This window comes from Euprymna scolopes, chromosome 14 (genome assembly GCF_053919585.1).
Source record: "Euprymna scolopes isolate OS-2025 chromosome 14, ASM5391958v1, whole genome shotgun sequence".
Lineage (NCBI taxonomy): Eukaryota > Metazoa > Mollusca > Cephalopoda > Sepiida > Sepiolidae > Euprymna > Euprymna scolopes.
Genome location: NC_136495.1, coordinates 22424435 through 22452159, shown reverse-complemented (window position 1 = coordinate 22452159; position 27725 = coordinate 22424435). Strand labels below are relative to the sequence as shown.

At 34.4% G+C, this 27725-nt stretch overlaps 1 long non-coding RNA gene across 2 annotated transcripts; it reads left to right on the top strand.

Moving 5' to 3' along the window:
• The first annotated feature begins 49 nt into the window (after nt 1-49).
• LOC145292905 (uncharacterized) lies at nt 50-23961 on the top strand. 2 transcript variants are annotated; one of them, XR_013869614.1, is made up of 3 exons: nt 50-1086; nt 18606-18912; nt 21998-23961. It is a non-coding gene; the product is annotated as an uncharacterized LOC145292905 (long non-coding RNA). The 2 variants fall into 2 exon arrangements; XR_013869613.1 differs by lacking the exon at nt 18606-18912.
• Nucleotides 23962-27725: the final 3764 nt, after the last annotated feature.

Genomic DNA, 27725 nt, shown 5'->3' with positions numbered 1-27725 from the left:
AAAGCAAATTCTTTTTCTTTGTTCTTTTTGTTTGCTTGCTATGAAAAGAGAGCAAAGACGGAAGAAGTGACGTGGATGTAAAATGGCCACTCTTATGATTGCTGATTTGTAATTGAGTGTTAGGAGAGTTGAAATCAGTGTGCCACTTAGCGGCTTAACTGTCGTTTGGTGAATGAGGGGGATGACAAACAAACACAAAACAAAAACAATTCAGAAAAATATCTTGATCAACAAAATAGGAACAAGACAAAATGGTCGGCAAACGAGAGGGAAAACAAAGCCCTTTTATAAACAGAAAATGATATCTACTTGTCAGAAACATCGCCTATGGAATGTGAGGACTAAAGAACAAAATAAAAGAAGCAAGAGTTACAAAGCTACCGAAAATAAACCAAGGCCACTTTCCACTCTCCTAGACGTTTATTACAGAACTAGAGTGCAATACTCTTCAGCTTCGTTGACATTTTTTTTTATTTGCCACCTTTCCAGCATACACGTCAAAGGTCACCATTTTATAGTAGCTTGGTCTTTACATTGACTTTAAGACCAACCTCTAATATAGTTTTGCATGCATTTGCTTTCCCACAAAAGCAAAATGTGATACAGGATCAATTTTAATGTAGGGGAAAACCAGCTCCCCAAAAAGGAGCGCTCTGGCAGTAGGCAAAATACAAATTACCTTAGTAGAGAAGGGTTTCGTCTACATCGACTAAGGACGAATTAATTTAAGTGTAGCATCAGATCAGATACTACACTTGGATCTTAGCCCAAAAGCCAAATACCTCTATAATATTTTGTGTAATAAAAGGGATGCCAAATGAAAAGAAAGCAAATCCCTTCTATAAATAACAACAAAATATTTATTGGAATAACCTGCACCAGTGGGTGTAGGTTGCTAAAAGTTAAGATGGATGTAAATAGAGAAAAAGCAAACAAACAAACAAACAAAAAACAAATCAGAAAAATATCTGGAGCAAGAAAATAAAAATGGAAACAAAAAAAACTATGATTCATTGCAAACAACTATGGCGGCAATCCATGTCAATTGAGCTACTAAAGAAGATCAGAACCAAATATGTGGCATCGGTAAGTTTCTTTTTTTTTTTTTTTTCTCCCTCATCCTATAGGAGCTTAGCTTCACATGGACAGTAAGACCAACTACTATAATATTTTTTTAACAAACGGAAGGAAACCAAAGCCCTTTATAAACAACAACAATATTTATTTAAGTGACCTATACTATTGGGTGTATATTTAAATTGCTGCAATTTAAAATGGTATTACAGTGAGACATTTTGTCACCCCCATCCACTAAGAAAGAGCTCTTGCACTAGAAGTGCACTCTTTTGCAAGTCAAAACCTTTAGCGGGAGTTGAGGAGCTAGAACAAGGATATGCTGAGCAGTAAAGACAAAGCAGTGTTAAGGTAAGCTCCAATTTTTCCCTTCATTGGGTATCTCAGGCATTAAAAGATGTTGACTTAACCCTTGGTTTTCTTTAGTGCAAATGAGAGAGAGAGAGAGAGAGAGAGAGAGAGTTCCTGTTTAAAGGGGATATTTCCGTTTGAACCACTCTGAGTATTGAATTTGAATGTAAAGCTTCCCAACTGAAGCACTAAAGAAAGTAAGTTTTTTAAGAGGAAGTTCTGGAAATAATGTTGATGCAATTAATTGATGAGTTCCACTATGTGTGCGGAAATACCCTCACCATCTTGAATAAAATTCAACATCTTATTCTAACCGCATAAATACGCAACCATCTCGACCACAAGGACGGATACTAGGTTCAAAAATATTTGTAACAGCTTATCATCACAGGGACTGTAAGACTAACTCTTCTAATATTTTGTGCAATAAAACAGTAATTAAACGAAAGGAAAACGAAGCCTTTTTATGAACAACAAAAGATATCTATTTATTCAAGTGACACCATTGGGTGTAGGTTGCTGGAAGTTTAAACAATAGCACTGTGAAGATTCTAATAATAAAGTAAGAAAGGTCAGCTAGCGAAAGTCTTCAGGCAGTATATCTTCTAGTTGAGATAGTGCATGCTTAGGATCAAATTGAACAGTGCAGGAGTGATGCCTTTCTACATTGGTGTGTGGAAGCACGGCACAACTGCTGTATATATCCCAAAGAGTCGGGATGTAGGCCTTCAAAGATTCAGTCAAAATTAATACACTCTGGAGGTTGTGACCATATCATCTTACAGGAGTTGTTCTCTGCAAGGGGAAAGAAATAGCTGCTACATTCCTCTTTCACACTCTCTATTCCTTTCTTTCACACACTCTCTTTCTTTCTAACCTCTCTCTCTTTCTTTCTTCTCAACTCCATTACAAATAGGACTTTCCAATGTATTCATTTTATCTTGAAAGTCCCCATTTACTTGTTGCCCCATGGGAGTTGCCGATTTAGACACAAGGTCAGTTTTTAATGTTAAGAAAATCCAGCTCTTCAAAAAGGTGCATTCTGGATTGGGACAAAAAAAAATGCCTCAGTATAGAAGGAGCTCTCCTCTACCAACTAAGGACAAAACAGATACTACATCTTGATCTCAGCTGCAAAGTAATTTTGTATCTTCATAGAAAACCTTAGTATTAATACAGTGTCAATCTATTATATAAAGGGCAGTTGTTTGTGTGTATGTGTGTATGTTTGTATGTCCAGGTAAAAGTCCAAAACTACAAAAAAAAAAAAAAAAACACGCCCCCAAATTTGGTATTTTCTTGATCTGCGTTGTCCTGGATGAATAAAATTTAGAAAAAAAATATTAATTTTTTGGCCCTAAACTGGCGCAGATTTTGTGGGTGGGGAGAAGTTCTGTTTTCCATCTATTTGTTATAATTGTTTTAAGGGTTATTTTCCTTTATACGGACACATTCCTTGATTAATCTATAAAAGTGTGTGTGTATATATATCAAGAGAAAGGAATGGGTTGGGCAGAGAAGAAAGTGGACAGGAGAATCATAGGAATAGAGATAGAAGTATTAAATAGGAATATGTTATACTTTTGTCGTGGGCAATGTCGAGTAGTCCTGCCAGCAACAAATAAGATGCAAACTTCATAGAACATCTGCACAGACAAAAAGAAATGAAAAAAAATCCTAGTATGTGTATATGTCTTAGTGTTCACGTGCAAGTGGAAATCTACTGTTGCTGTCAATAATTGTGTTGTGATTGTGTAGGCATATACATGACTACTGTTGTTGTTGTTGTTGTTACTCCTTCTTCCGGCTGTTTACATAAACGTGACGATGCCGAACAAAAAGTCGGTTTTGTCTGTCTCAAAAGCTGGAACAGTACCATTTTTGGAGACGCCAAATTATTGTCATTGTTAAATAAATATTTTGTCTTTCAGTTCCAGAATAAATTTTTGCAGTTTGTATGTGTTTTTTTATGCTTTCTCTAATTTCACATGTGATTTGACTTCCAAATTTACATCAACAAACTATAATACCCTTGACTGTATTGAAGCAGCACACCCTAGATGGGTTAAAGCAACCTCCTCCAAAAGAAAGAAGTTTCAAGAAGGTATGAAATTCACAAATAGTCCCTAATCACATATATATCTCCATTAGGAGAGATGACGACATTAAGTTTTTGCAGTCATGCAGGGAGGTGTTGACATCTGACATACAGTGCTTGATATTTCCAAATGGCTCAACGTTACTAAACTTCAGTGATCTAACAAGAACTGGTGTGCCAACATGATTATTCCGTATAGATCACAAGCTATAGTGGACATTCATTAAACTTAACAATCTACTAAAGGGAACTAGTAGAGTTTAAAAAATGAAAAAGGAGGAGATAATCCTTGCCCGACTCCACATTGGCTACACACATACTCGTATCTGTTGAAAAGATAGCATCCTTCATTTTGTTTTTGGTGTCTTGCCCCATTTTATTGTTGAAATATATTGATCTCAATGAAATCCGTTCTAAAAATCACAAAGCGATTTACCTGATGGAAAATTTTAAAAAAAGTTTTGTATGCATGTGCAAGTTGAAATCTACTGCTGCTGTCAATAATTGTGCTGTGTGTGTAGGCACATATTAGTCAGTTCAAACATTCTTGGATTCCTGAAGGAAGTAAGATAATAAAAAAAAATAGAAATAGTCCACATGTTTTTCTATGAACTATTATTAACCTTGCAAATTTCTTTCTACCAAACAATATAATTTCAAAGAATAATTTTTTTCATATTGGAATAACATCACTCATCGTATAATGAAATAGGAATAAAAGTCGTTATGAAGCAAATAAGGCGAAAAGATGGCATAAATATCATAAAAACAATGCAACTACTCTTCAGACTTTTTAAGATTTAAATAATTATGCCTGAATTACTTTTATTTTCTTTTAAAGTTATTAAGTTCTTATTCTTCTAACGAGTCAGGGTGGAAAAGATTCAAAATTGACATAATAATTATATGAAATAGGTGCTGACAAGAATTGAACATTTTAACACACTGAAATAAATAAATGGTAAGAACCTTTCATTTACTTCGATAAACATTTTTGGTTTTCTTCCGAAAACCATTCCAACAAAGGGGTATCTGTAGCAGCCGATACTCGTTACAATCACAGGCAGAAGCTAATTCTTGTGACTCGAGATTTGAAATACATTTTCTCCCTGGCTTGCCCAATCACAAGCCAGCTCTCAATCACATGACAATATAAAGGCAAAATCTGAAGCCCTCTTTCATCTTGACCCTGTCGGGCAACACATATTAGCGTGGGGCTTGGGCCCCAGGCCAAACGTGAGTACAACGAGCTAACAATGGCTCTCTTCACTCCCATTTGTTTCCACATGTGGTACCCAAACGAACATTCTTTATCATGCTAATCATGCTAAAGAACACACACACACACACACACACACACACACACACACACACACACACACACACACACACACACACACACACACACACACACACACACACACACACACACACACCCTTTGTCCTGTCTCTACTATCAGACACACACTCCTACAACAACACAAACACACTGAAAACTTTGTCCTTTCTTTCTTCTTTAATTGGCTTCCTTCGTCCCGGCGACTACTAGCTATAAACACGTGTGGACTGAGCTGTTCTTTCCTCAACAAGCAGGCAATATATTAAATCTATCTTTATGCATAAACACTGAACTCATACTAACCTGTTTCTCTCTTATACACGCTACTAACAAAGATGACAAATAAAGTTGTTCATTAATATAGAATGAAACTCCATTTCATTCTATATTAATAAACAACTCTCTTCTGCTAACTAGTATATTAATGAACAACTCTTTCTATTAACTAGTATATTAATAAACATCTCTCTTCTACTAACGCTACTAACGAAGATGACAAATAAAGTTGTTTATTAATATAGAATGAAACTCCATTTCATTCTATATTAATAAACAACTCTCTTCTACTAACTAGTATATTAATAAACAACTCTCTTCTATTAACTAGTATATTAATTAACAACTCTCTTCTACTAACTACTATATTAATAAACATCTCTCTTCTACTAACGCTACTAACGAAGATGACAAATAAAGTTGTTTATTAATATAGAATGAAACTCCATTTCGTTGTCTCTTATTCTATAATATATTTTCACAAACATGAAAACATACTTGTGGAAATTATCTATAGATTTTAGTTTTACTGATAGTTTAACGTCAATAAATATTTATCATTTCATCATTAATATGATCCAAGGAAAAATAAGTTCTAAACAAAAACAAAAAATATAAACAATGAAAAGAATCGTTTTTGGCATCAGAAATTAGCACAAATTTTTCCGATTCTGATACCGATTCCGATACATAAAAAAGTTCTGATTTTTTGCGATTCTGGCTTCCGATTCTGATTAGTCGCCCCAACATTAATATATATATATTATATTTCTCTTAGTTTGTCTGTCTATTTGCCTGTCTCTCTATTTGCCCACTTTTTCTTGTAAACTGCTGGATTGATCTAGCAGAAATTTTTCATGGACTTTATTATGATGAATTAGAGCACACTAAGTATTATGGTATTCATTTAATGCACAGTTAGGGATCAATACAGATTCGTATTTAAGTTCCACTTTTTCTTGGAAACTACTGGGCCGACCTGTAACATAGTACACACATGTACGCGTTCATGAACATGTAGACACTCAGAACCCAACAAGTCATAGCAGAATACGTCACAAGGAACAGAAGACAAGTAATAACCTGAGGCTTTTTTTCCGTTGTAACAACAACATTTATTTTCGGGTACTTTCCCTGAATAAAACGTGATTGTCCTCCTTCTCTTTGACAGAAATGAAAAAAAAAATCCTAGTATGTGTATATGTCTTAGTGTTCACGTGCAAGTCGAAATCTACTGTTGCTGTCAATAATTGTGTTGTGATTGTGTAGGCATATACATGACTACTGTTGTTGCTGTTACTCCTTCTTCCGGCTGTTTACATAAACGTGATCTTCGGTCCATGCACACATTCTTTTTATAGACTTTATCTTTTTCCTTACAATGACGTCACTTCACACATAGCTCGGCATTTGCATACAGTCCGCGCTCTATTACATACCTGGCTGAAATTTTGAATCAACCTTTATGATAAGGTGCAGCAAACTAAGTATTATGGTATCTGTTCGATGGATAGTTAGGTATTACCAGGGATTAATATGGATTAGTATTTAATGCAAAAATGAGCACAAATTTGGAAACATTCAACCATTAATTTGGTATAAAGCTTCTATTCGAAGTCAATGGGCTATAACTTTTGTCCGTTTTTAATGGGTTTAAATTCTAGCATATACGATATGTGAAAAATATTTTAAATTATGAAGCTTGAAAATGTATATTATTTATTGAATCATCAAATGTTCAAACACAGAGAATATAATAAAAATTATTTCCTTATTCCATGGAGTTTCAAAAAATTATGCTTTTCTTTTCAGAAGAATTAACTAGCAGAGATAAAAATGAAAAAAAAAAATTGAAATCGTGGTTGTAAGCAACGTTTGCAGAAATGGGAATGAAAGTGTGGTTCATAAATTCCTATTTTTATGAAATATGGATCATATGTATAAAACTTTAATGGGAAGACAATGGAAGCGGTACTAAATCTATAAGAAATGTATAAAGTATAGACAAAGAATGTGTTGATATGTTTGTACGTACATAATTATTATTAATTACAGAAGGTTTCAGAAATGGATCTGAAATTTGGCCATTACTTGTGAACACAATTTAGATCCACCAAAAGAAATAAGATAGCTGGCCTTCGGGCTAAGATCCTAGTATCTGGTTCTGATGCTACACTTCACCTTTTCTGTCCTCGGTCAGTGGAGGAGAAATCCTTCATGACTGAGAAAATTTTCATTTTTGTTTCTATCCAGAGTGCCCCTTTTTGGGGAGCTGGATTTTCAACACATTAAAAACCGACTTTGTGTGGGGAGGCAAGTAAATAGATACACATAAGTTAATTTGTCCTTAGTCAATGTAAGGGAAACCCTTTTATACTAAGGCAATTTGTATTTTTGTTTACTGCCAGAGTACCCCTTTTTGGGGAGCTGATTTTCTCTCACATTGGAGACGTCCTTGTATCACATTTTGCTCTCATAGGGAAGATAATAAATAAAAAAAAAAGAAAGAAAAGAAAGGACATGACTCATTTTATTAGGATGAAGAGTGTTGTCAGAGTCAAGCTCCTATTTTTGTGGTTCTCCCAGAAAGAAAGGAGTACTGATAAAGGATATGATTTAATTGTGTTATCCTGTTTTATTACATATCTGCCATTTTTGGGTTCTTTAATGCCGAATCCAAGGATTTTCATGTAAATATTTTATGATTCAAGTTCTTTATATTTTCAAATATTCATTTATGCTGTTTGTTTTGTTTTATAGCATATTAACCGTTTTTGAGTTATTTGATGCTGAATCCAGCCATTCTGGTAAAAGATTTTATGCTTCAAGTTCTTTATATCTTCATCGCTTGTTTTGGTTGTTTGTTTTATGGTATATCGACCATTTTGAGGTTATTTAATGTCAAATCCAGTCGTTTTGGCTATTGTGAAATGAAGTAATTAGTATCTGTTTGTGTTGCCTTAAGCCACTAAGCACTCATTTTAAATAACCATGTTCTGCCCACGCCCACGTGGAGAGGTGAGTTAACCGCAGTGACGTGCTGAGAACTTTTTCAGGGCAGGTGCTCAAGTGGAAAAAATAACGGCAAAAATATAATAATGAACATAAAGTCCACTCTACTCGGTGGGGCACAGGCCTAAAATACATTCCTCTTAAAAGGACACTTTTAAAACAGAAGTAAAAAGGGCCCCCCTCCCCCCTCCGATTAAACCTTACCAAATTTCTTTCTGGTTTGCCAAATTAATTGCTCTGCTTGCACCTGACTCACAGACAAGATTATATGTGTAAGCTGTTTGTATTTCCAACTAAAGTTTTCACAGCTTGAAAACCAATCTCATACTCTACAATCTCCTGATCATCTATACAGCATAATCACCTTGGCACACCAGTTCTCGTACGATCTTTAGTAAAGTTAAGCAACGTTCAGCCGGGTCAGTATGAGGTGGGTGACCATTTGAGAGTACCAGGCGCTGTATGTAGGAGAATGTCGACATATCTATGCAAATAATTGCAAAAATCTAATCTTGTCACCCCCCCCCCGCTAAAGGGGATATCAATGCAACTGGAGATTATTTGTCAACTGGATATTCCCTTGAAACTTTCTCTTCTGAAGGAAGCTGGTTCAACTCGCCTAGGATGAGTGCTGCTGTTTCTTTTTTTTTAACCCCTTCCTTCTGTTAATTTATTTCCCATCATTCATAACCTTAACTCTATCACCCCTATAACTTCATCACCCCTATAACTTCATCACCCCTATAACTTTATCACCCCTATAAGGTCTTGCATCATTCTACACAACCTCCATCCTATCCATCCCACAGTTTTACCCTTTACTTTTTTGCGGGGAGGTGTTTTTACTTCTTCAAAAGATATCAGAAAATGCAACCCTATAAAGAAGGTTCTGTCGTTTTTTGGGAATACCTAGGGTGATGTTTGCATTAGCCGGTAGTCTAGTTCTAACTGAAACGGAAGTTTCTAGAGAATATCAATAGCCACATGTACATTTCAGCTATTCAGTGCCTAGTATTCCCCAAATCTGGTAGTGACCAAATTCACCCTCTCTTTCTATCGAGGGCTGAACGTGGACGATTTCATTGTAGATTGATGAGCCAATCTTCTTGGCTTTAGAAATCTCTTTCTTAATTAATAGGTGTCTGCTCTGAAAGAAATTGCAATATTCTCTGGTGTACTTTCCCCGGTTATTTACAGAATGTCTAAATGAGGAAAAAAAACAAAACAAAAAAAACAGATGGAATGTTGAAATGTTCACATTAATCACCACAGAGATTTCAGTAGACACAGCAAGTCTGTGTAGATCTCTGTTTTCAGGGTCGTTTAGTAAATTACATTTGTAACTGTAATAGAAAGGTGTAGTCAAGAAAACACGTGGTAACCGTAATTACGTTGCTCATTGTTGTTGAACATAAGTAGTTATTAGTAGTTCCTTTTTACTTGTTTCCTCATGAGGAAGGAGTTGAACACAATGTCCATGCTTATCGCGGAGAATCCAGCTTCCCTAAAAGGGCACTTTAGACTGGGGACAAAAATAGTCTCTATAATCCTGCTGGCACTTTCTCACGAACGAGGACGACCCAATTAACACGCAATAAAACCTATCCCATCTTTGAAAGGAAGAGGTAATGCCTGGGATGCTGGCATCCTTTAATTTAACAGACAAAACGTCGGAAAAAAAGAAATTGGTACTTGAGTGAATGAATTGTAGAGGGAAAGTTAATATCAAAAAGAAAGACATAATCTAATATATAAACAGCTATATGTCTGTCCGTCTGTCATATTTTCAAACTCTATCTCCTCCGAAACTAAAAGTTGCAGAGCGGCGCTTGGGCCTCAAAGGATTAGAATTTTTATGGGTCGTTCTTTTATGGGTCTTTAGCCGGTTAAAATTGTTTTTAAGGGGTCAAAAATGGGTCAAAATTGAAGAAAATCGTTAAACATTTTGTACATTTATCTTAATTTATTCTTAATTTTTAATCAATCATGTCTAATCATACAAAATTCATTGATTATATTCGACAACTTGTTAAGACAATGAAATATAAAGACTTCTGGAAGAATGATTTTTCAAAGTGTTCAAGGAACGTTTTAGAGAAAAGATAAAAGTTTTGTTTGTAAGGAAAAATTTAACATAATGTTTATTTCGGCTGGTGCCACATGCTTTTAAATGGGTGTAAATGGGATACACATCAAGATTTTGAGGCATTTTAACAATAGCTAACAAAGAAAAAATGGAGTAAAAAAAAAGAACAAATATACAAGAAATAAATGTTACCAAAGGCAACATAAATTACTCTTCTACCTACCTGGATAAGTTTTTTGTATTTTAACTTTTCTAAAGAATTTTTTAAATTTCGTACACAGCTAATGTAAAAAAATATGTCTCTGTTCATAACTGAGAATTCAGCTCCCCAAAAGAGGCATTCTAGACTAGCAAAACAAAAATAACCTCTATAGTCCTATCGGAAAAATGTATTTCGTACTTAAGTGAAAGAATTGTACAGGGAAAGTGTTATGGTGAAATTACCTGCGAATGAACTGATCCATATACATATATACCGGAAGACAAGGCATTAATGCAGGATCTAGATCCGAAGGATCAACAGAACTTGTTCATTGGCTAGACGAACAAACTGACACTTTTGTATGTTTTTGTTAATATATTTTTATACTTTATTCTGTTTTCCTTGTAACATCTTTTAACTAGAAAAGTTATAACAGAAAGGCAATATCGAAAAGAAAGAGTAACATAATCTATCCATGCAAAATTAATAAATTGTATTCAACAACTTGTTCAGACATTGAAAAATAAAAAGTTCATGAAGAATGAATTTCGATAATGACTTCCTGAAGGATGAGTCTTCAAAGTCTTCAAAGAAAAAGACAGGAGTTTTGTCTGTAAGGAAAAATTGAGTATACATCTAGAAATAGAACAAAGTTCATTTTTTATATTCAAAACAACTTTATTAAATCATTTTCGTTAATACATAAACAAAGTGGAATGAAAGAGAAAGTTATTCGTAAACGAATAGTTATGGATGAAAACAAAAAGGTTAGAGAGACCATGAGCAGGATAAATGTCTTGTTTGTAAGGGACAAAGAAGAGTTCATATATGAGAAAGCTTGTATAAGGGAGTCTATCTGTATGCTGCAGTCAGGCCGTGTCTGTGTGTGTATTTTAATCTGTGTGTGTGTGTGTGTGTGTGTGTGTGTGTGTGTGTGTGTGTGTGTGTGTGTGTGTGTGTGTGTGTGTGTGTGTGTATTACATTATTTAGTCCACATGTGTGCAGTGGTATCCATGGTGGATTCTTAGGTATTGTTTATGCCAGAACCCGTGGGCTCAGTAGGAAGGTTATTGGTCAAGTTTTGTGGTCGGCCCAAGTAATGTAGGAGAGTTATTCGCAGTGCTTTAGCCTGCCCATGAAAGAGAGAGAATTTTATAGGCGTTCTTTTTTATCAACTTCAGTTGTGTACTCAAATCGCCTGAGAGATGGCCTCTGATTGGATAATCCAGAATGGAAGTTAAATGCTTGCATTAATCAGCTCCAAGCTGAGAAATGAAATATAGATAAAAAAAAAAAAAATCGTTAACCGTGACCTGTAGTAGTTTGTAGCACTATTGCTACATTTTTTTTTTAATGGAAATCGCTTGAAACAAAACATGAAGCTAGCTAACAAACACGAAAGCTGATCATCGCAAAGATAGTCTTGATGTTATTGGCGTTAGTCTTGAAAAGACCAAGGTTGTAGGTAAGAGGAAAAAAGACAGCAGTAAGAAGGTTCCACAAACCTGTGGTTCTTGGGAAGAAGCTACTGGAATAAGAATCTTGATGGCGATCATTAGACCAACAAGTTAAACGAGTTGGAACAGAGGAAGCAGGGAACAGACCAGACAATTCTGAAAAACATATGCCATAAAAGTATTTTTTTAAAAAGACCGAGACAAGCAACATCACGACTGTGAGAGAGAAGTTGCAGTGAAGAAGAAAGGATAAGGCCAATCAAATTACAGATACGTTTCTGCAGTTTATCAAGAACCTTTAAATGGGATACAGATTCACCAGCCCAAATATAACAATAATACATGATAGTAGATTTGAAGAGATAGAGAATAGTCTCAGGTGTGGGAAAGTGTTTAAAGCGACAAAGAGAACCGATTTTATGAGAAGCGGAAAGAGCAATGGATTTAATATACAAACTCCAAGAAAGATTTGATGACGAAAAATCAAGAAGTTTTAGAGTCGATTTCTCATCGAGAGTAGAGTCATCCATAAAAATCTCAGGAAGAAAAGGGGCACACCTACGATTGAAAGACAATAGATGAGAATTACATGAAACAAAATATTTCTTGACCTAATCCATTACTGAACCCGTAAACTTCTAGATCAATTGCATATTTCAACTGATCCAAAGAAGATGTATGAGAAACAATACTAAAATAGAGAGTGAGGTCATCAACATAAACGGTAGTTTTCTTAATCATATTTTCTAGAAGGGCATTTATATAAAGAATAGCGGGGGGTACCCGGCGTTGCCCAGGTGTTTTTGTGTGTGTGGTCGAGCGGGGGTGGGGGGTGTTAATGAAAACCTAAGAATAAGCGAAGTAAAAAAAAAAAAAACAGAAAAACGAACGTTAAAAAAATCTGAAAAACACGTGAAAAATGGCTTAAATAATTCTGCTTCAATATTAAAATTAAAAAAAATCGAAAAAAAAAAGACATCTCACACCACGATTCGAACCCAAAACGTTTAGATAATGAGGCCGTGCTCTAAGCAACTGAGCTAAGACGACGTCCACGAAATGCTGTCACTTTTTTAAATACTTAAAGTAAATCAGGTTATGACGTCGTATGACGCATGCGTAGAAGCGAACTCGTCATGAGAGGACGGTTTTTGCTGACCCCCCCCCCCTGTATAAAACTACTGATTTCAGGGTGAAAGAATTAACGTTTTTGGCCAATTTGTCAAGCGAAGGTTGGAAGTTTAAAATGATACCGATCTGGCGAAAATCCGTGACCGGTGTGGAAAGTTTTTGCGAGACATACAAACACACATACATACATACAAACAAACACACATACATACACACATTTTCGCTTTTATATTTATAGACTAGCGAGGGGTACCCAGCGTTGCCCGGGTGTTTGGAGGTGGGGAGGGGGGTTAAAAAAAGTAAGTATGAGGATCGAACCCGAACCGTTGAAGCAAAGTTGTAAATTAAAGTGTGAAAAAAAAAAAAAAAGTGCGATGTTAACCATTGCCCCACCGCGAGATGCTAACGGAAACACCTTTGAATTTATTTAATTACTTGGATTTAGCAGGTGCCCGTTTTAATGAGTTAATGAGGTCAAGTTTGACTGCGGGATTTCATTTACTGCTGAACGCCCCCCCCCAAGATGTTATAAGAAAAAGACTAACTCACATGCGGCGAGCGACAAATGTTGAATGTTTATCTTCCCGAAATCAAGCAAATTAAATAGACAGGCGAGCTTCGTTGTTAACTGTGAGATATTACGATTTATATGCTATAAAAAGTTTTAAAAAGTTGTGAAGCGAGCAACCGCTTCTCTGAAAAAAGCCTTTTGTAGACACACAGAAAAAGCGAACACACATACATACATACATTTTCGCTTTTATATTTATAGATAGAAGTAATAATGTTAGACTTAAAATAGAGTCCTGAGGAACACCGGCATTGATAGGAAAAGAAAATGAAGATACTTCATCCAGAAGTACTTGCAAACTTCGACCCGAAAGAAAATACCTAATAATGTTAAAAACTTTACTACAAATGCTACAACTTCCAAGTTTATGTAGAAAATCAGGATGCTATACTCTGTCAGACGTTTTCGTAATGTCAAGCGTAATGGCCCTACCCTCTCCTGAATTATCCATAAACCGACAGATCTGTTGAGTTACAACAGCTAATAGTTCAGCTGTTGAACAAAAACTATGAAAGTCATACTGAACGTCACTCAAGAGGCCTAGACTTTCCAGAAAATGAATAAGCTTATCATTGACCAGCCTCTCAAAAACTTTACTAATAACAGGGAGAAGACTAACAAGACGATCTTTAGTTGGGTCCAACCGATCACCAGCTTTTTTAAAAATAGGTATATAATGTCGTAAAACCAATTTAGCTATTAGTTTTATGAGTATTATGGGAGTTACATTCCCCCATAAGGCATTTAAACTTATAAATAACATCGTTTTGTTTAAAATGTTTTAGCGTTGGAGAGAAGTTGTTTTTACTACAAAATTTTAAGTCTTAAATTCTTATAGTAAACAATCTGTATTTCTCTTAGTCTGTCTGTCTGTTCGATTTTTCTTATAAATTATTGGGCCGATCTGACTGAAATTTTGTATCTTTATTATGATATCCGTTCGATGCACAGTCAGGGATTAATAGGGATTAGTATTTAATGCAAAAGTTAGCACAAATTTAATCATATTCAACCATTAATTTGGCATAAAATGCTCATTCTAAGTCGATGGGCAATAATTTTTACCCATTTTTGACGAGCTAAAAAGTTTAGTTTCATCTATATATAGTCTGAACGAAGTTTCAAGGCGACTTTAAACCTAGATATGGTAGACATCATCATGACCTTCTCTAGCTGGCTTCTCAAAGAAGCGGAAACACGGACAAAGAATGTTGCCTTTCTCTCTTAAGATAAAAGCAATGATTGTACATCTTCTTCAGGTGTCTGCGGACAAATAGTAGATTTATATATGCTAACTATCCTGTCACGTAATAAACAAGCGGATGGTAATTGTGCACATATGGGCCGACGTGCTACTTCAGACGCTAAAAATCAATTATGTACAAATAAAAAAGGCAATTAAAATGATTCACATAAAAACCGTAGATAAACAGAAAATTTGATTCATAATCCAGAGTGACCTGAATACAATCATCTGACCCGGCCATATTTCATTTTGAAATGTTCAAAATGCATTCCTCATTTGCTATCGCTCGTCCGATACCACTGCAACTGCGTCTCTATTTACCATTCCTCGATTATGACGTTGAAATACCATCTGTTGACGACGGCGGGTATTTAATTGTAAAGTACAAGCAAAAAACTAACTTTATTTCATACTAACATTTCAGCCCGGCGTTGCTCGGGTGTTTGGAGGTGTATGTTGAGCAAAAAAAAAAAAAAAAAGAAAGAAAAAAAAAAGCTGTCAATTTTTTTAACTTTAACCCCTATTATGACCCCTTAACATTTATTGTTTTGGGCTCAAATCAAGTTATTAAGTTAGATCCATGTCCAAGGAACCTATATCTAAAATTTCAAGTGTTTAGACCCAAAATTGTCGGAGGAGTTTGGTAGAGTTCTCAAAAGTCAAATCGTTGAACTTTGACTCCTTAACAGCCAAATGTCTGGCCAAAAACCGATTACAAAGATTTTCCCAAATCTCACTACCTTGTATATCAAATTTCGAGTCTGTAGACTAAAAATTGACAGAGTTATTGCGTAGGAAAATGTACACAGACACATACACACACAGACACATTCACTTTTATATATATACTAGCATGGGTGCCCGGCGTTGCCCGGGTATTTGGAGGTGTATGTTGAGCAAAAAAAAAAAAAAAAAAGAAAAAAAAAAGCGGTCAATTTTTTTTAACTTTGATCCCTATTATGACCCCCTTAACATTTATTGTTTTGGGCTCAAATCAAGTTATTAAGTTAGATCCATGTCCAAGGAACCTATATCTAAAATTTCAAGTGTGTAGGCTCAAAATTGTTGGAGAAGTTTGGTAGAGTTCTCAAAGGTAAAATCATTGAACTTTGACCCCTTAATCGCCAAATTTCTAGCCAAAACCGATCACATCGATTTTCCCAAATCTCGGTATCCTGTATATCAAATTTCGGGTCTGTAGACTAAAAATTGACAGAGTTATTGCGTAGGGAACTGTGTACACACACACACACACACACACACACACACACACACACACACACACACACACACACACACACGTTCACTTTTATAGATATATAGATATAATAGATAGATAGATAGATAGATAGATAGATAGAGCTAGAAAGATTAGCCGGCGTTGCTCAAGGATATGGAAAAAGAAATTGCAAAATAAATAAATAAATAAATAAAAATCGAAACGAAAATGGCGTCAAGAAATTTTGGTGTTTGTTAAAATACAGTCGACAGATCGACATTTTTAAAATATGTAGTTTTAAGCAAATTGTCATGTCGAAAATAGTAATATATCCAAAAATTCGTAAAATCCATCAAGTAGGAAATTATTTATCGTTAAAAGAAATTTTTACGGAAAACTGGGGAAAATGACATTTTTCCTAGATGTAAACACTTTGAAAATTGCGAATACAGGGGATATATTTATCTCACTTCTCGCCAGTGTAATGGCTAACACATTCTTTTAGCCTTATAGCGATATACTTTTTTTTTTATTATTATTAAAAACACCATAGCAGTTGTTCTACTCGATTAATTTTCATAATTTTTGGATATATTATTATTTTTTACATGACAAGTAAGTACTGTTGTTTTTGCTTAAAACAACATATTTAAAAAAATCGATCTTAGCAAGCACCAAAATTTTCTATAAAACACCTTTGCAATATAAGTATAAGAAAAATAAAACAAATAAAGTACTGATATAAGTTTACTGTTCGTTTGTCTAAAATTAAATTACTAGTAATGTTACTAGATTTGAGGCACACGTGCTCTTTAGCTCGCCGGAAGTATATTTTGTTTGTTTCATTTTCGCAAGAGTTATAGCACAGGAAAGGGAAGACAATCCAAAATGATTCTTACAATTTTTAAAACTTTTATTTTATTTAATTAAGGAAATGTATCTTTTTCAAAAAAACAAAAAAAAAAAAAAAAACGTTATATAAAATACATTTCACCCATTTTATAATATTCTTAACTGAATGCTATATTTTATTTTTAAATTTTAAATATAATTTATTTAAAATCTCTTTGGTAAATTTTTAACAATTAAATTCAGTACATGTTCAGTTATTTTATGTTTTCTGTTGTGATTTATTGACCTTGTTTTGAATTACTAGAAAAGTTTGGTGAGAAAATAATCATTAATTTTTGTTGTCTCCCCTTTCCGCTAGTATAACACTTTCAAAAATGAAAAATAAATAAATAAATAAATAAATAAATAAATAATAATAATAATAATAATAATAATAATAATAATAATAATAATAATAATACTTCCGGTGAGTTAAAATGTATTTGAGCTGATTTTTTGTTTGAATCAATACATTTCGTTGAATCGATAAAATGAAGTCAATGTTTGAGTTTGTTTTACAATCCACAAAGATTCGAAAAAGTGGCAAAAAAAAAAAAATCAAATATATAACAAATAAATGTTACCAAAGGCAAGATAAGTTACTCTTCTACCTAACTGCATAAGTTTTTAGTGCTTTACTTTATGTAAAATGTTTATACGGCTCGAAAAACAACTAATGTGAACCTGTATATGAACACAAGAAAAAATGGCCGCAATGTATTTGTTATGCGGCCATTTTTTCTTGTGCTTTCTTGCATTGAATGAATGGTGAAAGACAAAAGAGGAGCTATTAAATTCCTGCAAGAAATTGGTATTTTCCGCAGAGCTTGATTTTGTGATGTTAGACATTCCAATATATTACTTTCTGAAAATATTCATTATAGTCCTCAAATATATTCTTAACCCTAACCTAACTCTAAGTTGCAGCCACTCGAACTTATCATTAATGGTAAATACGTTAACTTTTAGAATACCCCAACTAAACTGTAACCCACTTTAAATTTGAGCCACCATTCCAAATTTATCAACTAAGCTCTAACCCCTGCCCCATTGTCGCATCTCTGTGCCTGTTTTACAAATATTTTAATGGAATGTGCTCTGATGAACTCATTGCACTTGTGCCCCCTCAATGTACACATCCCTGACAAACCCGCTTAACAACAAAATTTCACCCTTCCGTGTTGAAGTCCCTAAATGCTAGAAATCTTTCTACTCTAATAGTTTCTTCCCTCGAACAGCTAGACTTTGGGAATTCCCTTCCTGCTACCTGCTTCCCTTACTGTACTGATATGTAGAAGTTTAAATATAACGTAAACCAACATTTTGTTAATTTTTCCTAGGCATGATCCCAAATATTAGCCCCTGATGCCCAAGTGGCGATATGTCAGTTAGGGGTGAACGTGAGTAAAAAAAAAAAAAAAAAAAAAAAAAAATTAACCCATCATTTTGAAATTTATATACGAAATCAATCTGTTACACTAAACTCTATGATAATAATTGTTCTGGTGCGTCCACCCTATGGATAATAACAAACTCTTCATGATTTTTGCATTCGTAACAGTTTGTTTATTTGTTTCTTGTATTTGCTTTACTGTTCAACATATTTTGTTTTCACTAAATACCGAGTTGTGTCTTCTTCTTGACCATTACAGAATCACAACACTGACGACAAGGAATTTTTAGAGACTCAAACCTTTGTCACTAACAGCACTGGCCACGAGGGATTATTAAGGAACTTGGAACTTCTGTCACCCACAACACTGGCAATGGAGAATTCTTAAGGAACTTTTACTCAAAACTTTAGGAAAGACATTACAACACACGGGTGATAGGGATTCAAAAGCATTTATTCAAGCACCTTAAAAGTTCTTTTTAATGTGGAGAAAAAAACGGTGAAATCTTAACAACCTGAAAATAAACAAAAAAAAAAATTTTGTTGAGAGACTTTGAAAAAAATCTGTAAGTTGGATTTTTTTTTTTAGTGAATTCCCATTTTTCTCTCCAAAAATGAGTGATCTCATGTTATTCCTTCCAGAACTGTATTACCTTTTTCTTTCTTAGAAGATAAAAAGTATCACCTGTCAAAATTATAAACCTTTAACTGCTGACTAAAATTCAACCGCAAAAACTTTTATGTGAAAAACATACTAAAAAGGTAATTTTTTTCTTGTAAAATAGACTTCGTGGCTTAGTGGGGGATGCTCTCTTCTCTTCCCTGCAACCTCTCTCCCACAGAAGAGACGTTGCGAGCCTGTCTTTGTTTTATCGTTACTTCCATGGCAAGTGCTCGTCCGAGCTCCAATCTTTGGTCCCCCCCCTCGCCAATCCTTCATGATAAACACCCGTCTAGCTAAAACCACTGTCAGTAATTTCCCCCACTCTTTATCTGTGCCTAAATCAAAGCGTAGATTTCATGAACATAGCTTTTTTCTGACAAGTGCACGCCTGTGGAACTCTCTTCCGTTTGCCTGTTTCCCACCTGACTACAACTTGAACGTCTTCAAGTCCAACATAAACAAATTTCTGATTAATCGCCCCCTTAAGTAAGACGCTTTATCAAATCTCCAACACCAACTATTACTACGATATTATCCCACTGATTATTGCACACGAAATAACCCTTATCCCCAAGTGGCTTATGGGCCTTGATAAGTGGTGATCCCCATGTAAAAAAAAGAAGAAAAAAAGGTTTTATGTTTTGCTTAATAACATAAGATCGTAATTTATAAAGCCCTATCTATAAAGACACTTTTTAAACATGGAAGACTTCAAGTCTAGTGTGCTAGATTTGGTTAAATATTAAATGGATCACCAGCTAAAAAATGAAGAAAAATTCCCAAAACTCTTACTGGAACAACAACAACAACAGAAAAATGAAAAAAGATAACAGAAAACCGAAGGAATACAGCAATAGAAGAAAGGTTACTGCAACAACAGCAAACATTTGACGAATTAATATTTCAAACAGTGGCAAATAGGAGTCAAAATACCGAAAATGAAAATGCTTTTTTACAAAATGCTATTTGGAGTGCAATTTACAATTTCATTTATTCTCCAGACGAGGGCAAAACTTTCTCTTCCTATTTCAGAAGGTATGAAGATCTATATAAAATAGATTGTGAAAAATGGGCAGATTCTAAAAAAGCTCCCTTACTATTCCGAAAATTAAGGACCACCGAACATAATAATTTCGTGGACTACATTTTACCCTGAAAAACTGTTAAACTTCTGCCAAAACTATTTATTCCTAAAACTTCCCTATTCCACAAAAAGTCAGAATGTCTAAACTTAACAAAAAAAGTCAATGCAGACTACTTTATGTCTACGTCAATCGTAAATAAACACTATGACGATTTCAAACTTTCGGAACTTAGTGCGGATAATTTTAGATGCTTAATATTCATGACAGAAGTGTTATTCACGAAAGGCTTAGAAATTAGATGAAGAATGCTAAGTTGAAAGGAAAACCAAATTTAACATTATAAAATTTAGCTGACACTGCTAAAGAGTTTTAAGTATCAAACAAGACTCTAAAATATTGAAGAGTCAGGCATTGCTCACGTAAGGATGATACTCAGAAAGACGATTCTAACTCTCTTTCAAAAACAAGTCAATCAAAAGAGAAAGCTTTTTATCACTCTCCTACAAAGAGAAGTCACACAAATAAAAATCAGGAAAAATTACCACCTAACCTCTCCCTGTTGCCGTCATAAAGTTCTTCATTGGTTTAAAGAGTTAAAACATGTCTGACTTGTAATGAAGTTTGACATAAGAGTTCACATTGCAGAATGAATAAAGAAAATGAAACTCAGTTTAAATTCACAAGAACAGACGGACAGGATGGCATAACTATAAGGAAGTACATACAAGTAAAAATCCTGAAAAAGTCAAATTACAATTATATTCTGGGTCTGATTGGTACATAATCAATTGGCATAAATGAAAATGATTGAATAAACCAATCATGTTAAAACCAATAAAATTGCTAGATCAGTGATGGGTAAAAAATAAAATTCAAGGGTGAAATTATTACCAATGTTACGTTAAAAGGAACTGCTAAAATTTTTTAAATGTTTGTGTTAAGAAACACCAAGAATTTATTTGGCATAGACTGGGTGCATCAGTTGGAGATTTATCAGTCAACAATTTTTGCCAGAAAATGTGTAAGTTGAAGAAATAGCAAAAAGTGAAAAAAATACCATGTGAAATCCTTTCAAAATCAAGCTGTCTATGAAAAACAACTAACGACGTATTAAATGGCAACTCCAAAAAGGACACGGAAAAGAACAAAGCATATAATTTGAAATAACGTTGAGAAATAGCGCAGCTGCAATGAAAACAATTAAAGCTTTAGCAGAAAATAAACATATTACAAACAGGAAAGCACCAAAAGGACAGTTATTTTGAAATGCAAACAAAAGGAGATCGAAGCTTTCAGGAGAAGGCACAAACCAGTATCAACCTGAGTCGCAAATATGAAGTTATTGAAATCATACCAACTTGTAACAGTTCAGTTTCCTTGTATGAATGTAGAAATACCAAATTAACTGATAAACTTGCGAAACAGAATTACAAAATTAATGGATGGTATTACTAAAGAAATCGTGGATCTTAAATTTAATTGTAAAGAATTGGGGATATGATCTACATAATCTGTGGCCAGACCTTATTGTGATAAACACTAGGAGTAAACTATACTTAGACCCCTATGAAGTTAAGGTTTGGATGAAGAGTGAATGTGATGTGTTCATCCTACAGATAATAATGAATTATTCCACTTATTATAAAGATTGGCAGAATATGTCTCTTGGTGTTAGCACACGGTTATACACAAGTCACGCATTTGTGGCAGTCGGACTGACGTATAATTACACTCTTTATTTGTTGTATTTATTTTACTGCTCAATATATTTTGTTTCAACTAAATATCGAGTTGTGTCTTTCTTTCAGACCCTTACAGAACCACAATAATAATAATAATAATAATAATAATAATAATAATAATAATAATAATAAACCCTTTTTTCTGTGTCGCTATAAACAGGCACCACACCAAATAAGTGAGGGTCAAGGTGGATGGAAAGACCGAGGAGAGAGAGCACTAACCAGACCTCCACTGGATGAGCGCAAAGAGGACTGGAACCTTGGGGAGGCTTATTTCCATCCAAATTCCGGTGAAGACCAATGGTGGCTGCCAAAGAGGAATCAATGGTAAGCGGGTGTTGTGATAATGCAAATTCATTTGCAAAGATAATTGAAAAAGGTAGAGAGTATTAGAAATCTGGGGAGACTTTTTGACACCCAGACTTCAGAGAACACCACAAGTTATTCTTAAAGAGAAATTTTTGATGATGGCCTGTGTGACCTCTCCTAGTGAGTAAATAATAATAATAATAATAATAATAATAATAATAATAATAATAATAATAATAATAATACCCCCTCCCAAATGTAGTATCGGTATTGACTGGCTGCAAGCTAAGTAATCATGAGTCAAGGAGGATGGAAAGACCGAGGAGCGAGAGCACCAAGCAGACTCATTGTTCCATTCTAGGTAAGCACAAATTTTCTGAAATAGTTCATGCTTATCTTCATGTTTAGGATAGCCTGGCTTTCTGTGCTTGGCATTAGGGGCATGCTGGAACTCCAAAGTTCCAGCATAAAGTTTCTTCTACGTGAATGATAATAAAAGTCATCTGGTGCATGTAAATCTCGTAAATTTACAGTCAGTCCCTAATTATCTAACAAGATTCACAGACCTCAAAAAATTTTTTTCACAAATTTGTCCGTGCGTACCCAGCTAAAGTTTCCCTTGTCCAAATCAATTGTACATCCACAAAATATGCAGTCCTTTGCTATATCAAAACCTCCTCTTGTGGTTCTCTTTCCTGACACAGAAACACTACTTTTCTTTGCAACATGGTATTTAATGTTTTTAACATTAATGTATTGTTGACGACAGCTTTTATGCACTTTCATACCAGCTTCAATTATAAGATCGTCTTTTAGATTGCACCATTTATACTTTTTGCCCCCTTCCACTTAATTGCAGCCAAGTTATCACTGAAATCCTCAATCTCCTCTTTGCAGATCGGACAAGAAGCTTGACTGACTGTGTTTGCATTCAGTGTTGAATCATATCTGAAACAGAAAAAGATGCGAATTAGTTATGCAGTTAGATCCAGTCAAATATATGGAAAATGCCACCTCTACCCCCAAAACATTGGCACATAATAAGTCAAAATCATTTCTTATGCTCTTAATGTGTTCTTTGCCCCCCAAAAATGTAGGAATCGATACAAAGATCATCACATTTGAGTTGATAGTTATAGAGTTATGAGCGTTCAAAAGTTTGGGCGGCCATCTTAAAAAAAAAAAAAAAAAAAAAACTTTTCAGGGGTTATACTTTGGTAAACTTTTAGTACGTGAAAAAGTACATTAAAACCTACCAGAATCAGTTGAGAAACCTTTTGTTACAATTTAAACTGTATTTTGTCCTGACTAATACAAAAAAAAAAAAAAAAAAAAAAAAAAAAAATTAACTGAAACGAATTTGCTCTAGCAAGGAAAGTTCAAAAGTATCAAAAGGTTTATCCGTTTGTGACTCTCGGTTTATAAATTGTCATTGACTTTCGAATGACAAATGACAGTCATGAACGCAGATGTTTAATAGATAAGTTGATTATCCTCTAGACTAGCCGCGTGACTTGACCTAGAAAACAAGATTGATACAGAAACTGAGTGAATAGTTGATAAGCTAAGCAGTAATTAGATAAACATAAACAAACACAACGTGAGCTTCGTAGATACATTGATATCTATCTATCTATCTATCTATCTTTTACATTACCGCCCCTCTCAAAGGAGGTCTAATCTCTCATGCCACAGACAATAAAATACGTTGTGTCTCCCCTGTTCAATTACAGCAACTATCGAAGCAGTCATCCCACGATCGTTTCCAAGAGGAAACTCTCGCTTGAATTAAAATTGGACACAACAGCACAAAGGGGGAAAAAAAAATTTGAAGGGGTCTTTTATTGGGCTTTCATCATTGCCTTCTCTTCTGCCAGCTGCAGAGATGCATATTGAACATGACGCCTGTTTTTATTTATCAGGTTGAGATGACATTTGAGTGCATGCCTGCTAATTCCATGATCCCAAAATCCTGTGTATGTGTGAACGTCGCGCTGGGAATCAAATTCATTAGATATATACTTTACTGTTTATCTATCTATCTATCTATCTATCTATCTATCTATCTATCTATCTATCTATCTATCTGTTGTGAGATAATCTGATGTACTCATATATATATAAGCAGACTTTAAGGAATAAATGGACAATAAATAGAGTTACATGTAAACATTGTGGGAGAGATTCGTGGCAGTTATGGCCCAGAATCATGACGTGTATTTCTGTAACTTTTGTTAATACACTTTGTGTTTTTGTTTGTTTTGATTATTACCAGCCTGCAAGGTCACAACACTATCTATGCTGCAAAATATAAGGAAATAACTAGCTATAATGATGTAGAGAGAAACGTATATGAAAAAGAATGAGAAAATCGGTCTATGAGGGACGTTCCAGAAGTAATACCTCCTATTTTTTTTTAAATTTTGTCTGAATGGATCAGAAAGGATTGTGAATTGCATTGTATGTTGATTGAACTCATGCATTCATGACCACGGGACTGCAAGGACCTGTGGTACAGTTGTTAGAGTACTTGGAAAAATTCAGTTTTAAAAGTAACCTTATTCTGAAGGTTGAAGGTTCAATCCTCAGTGTGAGTGACCGAAAATACAATTCCGAATTACTTAGGACTTGTACCCAGTCATGGCTGATAGAACAAGAGCATGCTACTCCTGTGAATTAAATAAAAGGTTCTGTTTGAAATTCCATGCAAATTCCCGAGTTCGATAAGATACACCTGAAGAAGGCTTTTTTTTTTACATGGAGGTCACCACTTATCAAGACCCGGAAGCCACTCGGGGATAAGGGTTATTGTGTGTACAGTAATCAATGTGATAGTATTGTAGTAATCGTTAGTATTAGAGATTTGATAAAGTGTCTTATTTAAAGGGGCGGTTCATCAGGAACTTCTTTATGTTAGACTTGAAGACATCCAAGTTGTAATCAGGTGGAAAACAGGCAAACAGAAGAGAGTTCCATGGTCGTGCATTTCTAAGAAAGAAGCTTTGTTCATGGAATCTACGTTTTAATTTAGGCACAGATAAAAAGTGGGGAAAATTACTGACAGTGGTTTCAGCTAGACGGGTGTTTTTTGTGAAAGATTGGCAAGGGGGGGGCCCAGTGATTGGAGCTTGGATGAGCACTTGCCATGGAAGTAATGATAAAACAAAGACAGGCTCGCAACGTCTCTCCTGTGGGAGAGAGAGGTTGCAAGGAAGAGAAAAGCCCCCCCCCCCCCACTAAGCTACAAAGTCTATTTTGTACTCTGTCAAGGCAGGATAGACTGTTTTTAGCAGCTCCAGCCCAGATGTGGCAGCAATACTCCATCCTTGAACGTACTTGTCTTTTATACAGATAGAGAATTGCATCAGTAGTGAGACATCTTCTGGAGCGGTAGAAGGATCCTACCATTTTCCCAGCGACCTTGGCAACAGACCTGATGTACGTGCCCCATTTTAGATCAGGGGTGAAGGCCAAACCCAGAAGGTTAAAGGTTACATTGACTGAAACGTTGTGAAAATGGCACTCAAGATGAGAACAGTAGTCTGAACAATCCAAATAATGCGAATAACCAATCCTCATCTCAAAAATTCAGAAACAGGATATTTCTTTTAGTTGGACTGCCTGTCCATTGCACGGTTCCTCTCCATCAAAATTTGCTTTAAAGCCTTCACTGTAGAGATTCCTCGATTCCAGAGAGCTTTCTATTCTGAAAGTTTCTTTTCTTGAACTGCTGGATTTTGGAATTGCCTTTCTGTTTCCTGCTCCCACGACTAGACTAGCATGCAGAAATTTAAATGTAATGTGAACAAACAGCCCGCTGCTCAACTCCCTATTTAGAGTCTCCCTGTAGACCTGATTCAAAATTCACAGTAATACCTTATGTCTCAGTGACATGTAGCTTTTTTGGGGTGAATATGAGTGAAAAAAAAATTTCTGGAAGAGTCCATAATAATGAAACACCTTCGGACCCTTTTCAAGAACGATCATTTCGTCTCTTACATCTGTTACACGCATAGCCTGTAAAATATATTTTTTCTACACACGTTTTCATTTATTTTTATTTTTATGCCTAACTCTTATTTATCCCCCACTCCTTCAAGGCTGAATTAATTAATTCAGCCCTGCCTCGACAGTCGAGTTGTATATTTCTTCAATTCCCTTTTTTACGCACATTTTATCTTTCTTTTAATAATATATTGGATTTCTTTCCCTTTTCCTTGTACTTATTTGTGATTTATTCCATGGATTTCTGCCTTTTGGATTACTTTGGATCATCTTCCAATTACGCGATTCCCTTAGATTTTACTTTTGCGAATGGAAAATTAACTAACTTTCTTGGATTCTGCATCTTTGGATTTTACTGTCATTGGATATTTTACCCTTCACTAGACTATCCATTCACGTGAACTCACTTTTTTATTCACTCTATTTCCTCTTCTTCACTTTTTGTTATCAAGTAAGATCTATAACTTACTTGTACTTTCATTCAATACTTTTGCAAGTAAAATCCGATCCCGCATTTTGCTAAATCCTACCATCTGATGAGAAGGAAAGTATTTCTTCGAAACTCTGCGGATTAAGGACTATCCACTTATTTAGTGTTTCCTTTTTAAAATTAAATATGTTTTTAACTCTTTTTCAAAGTGTTTTTTAACATGTTTTATTAACTACTTGTTCTTATTATAAGCTCTATCTCCTATTTGGTTTTATCGAGCTTTTACATCTGGTTGAGATTACTTTATAAATATTAATTCTTTAATATTTATAATTTACTTTAATTTTGCCATCTTGGATCATTTTGGTAAACTTAACGTAATTCTTATTTTATATATATATATATATATATATATATATATATATATATATATATATATATATATATATATATATATATATATATATATATAGGTAATCGTGAAGAAAGAGAGAGCCTGTTTCCTCCGTTTGACTATAGGTGACGTTACCGTTTGTCCACCCAGTTATGGAATCACAAAATGTATATAATGCCACCTTTGAAATAGAAATAAATGTTTTTGTTATATTTTAATTTTAAACATGTTTTTCTTTGTTTTTTTTTTGTTTTTTTTTTGCAAACGTATTTAAGTTTTTTGTTTTTTTTTTCAAACATATTTACGTTTTTTTTGTTTTTGCAAACATATTTAAGTTTATTTGTTTATTTTCAAACATTTACGTTTTTGTTTGTTTTTACGTTTTTTTGGGTTTGTATTACTGTACACATAGATTTGAAAAAGTTGTCAAAAAACAAATAAAGAACAAATAAATGTTATCAAAGGCAAGATAAGTTACTTTTCTACCAAACTGGATATATTTTTTGTGTTTTTATTCAGTGTAACATGTTTATTCAGCTCGAAAAACATGCAGTGTTTACCGATGTATTGGATAATTCAAAATGGCAGCCGAGAGGGTACGTTTGGGAAAAGTTTATTATAAATAATAAACTAGACAAAATACTGTTAGAAAACAACCGAATATATGTCAACTTATGTCACGGTAACATATATTGAGCGAATTTCTAACAGTATTTTGTCTAGTTTATTATTTATAATACCTTTTCCCAA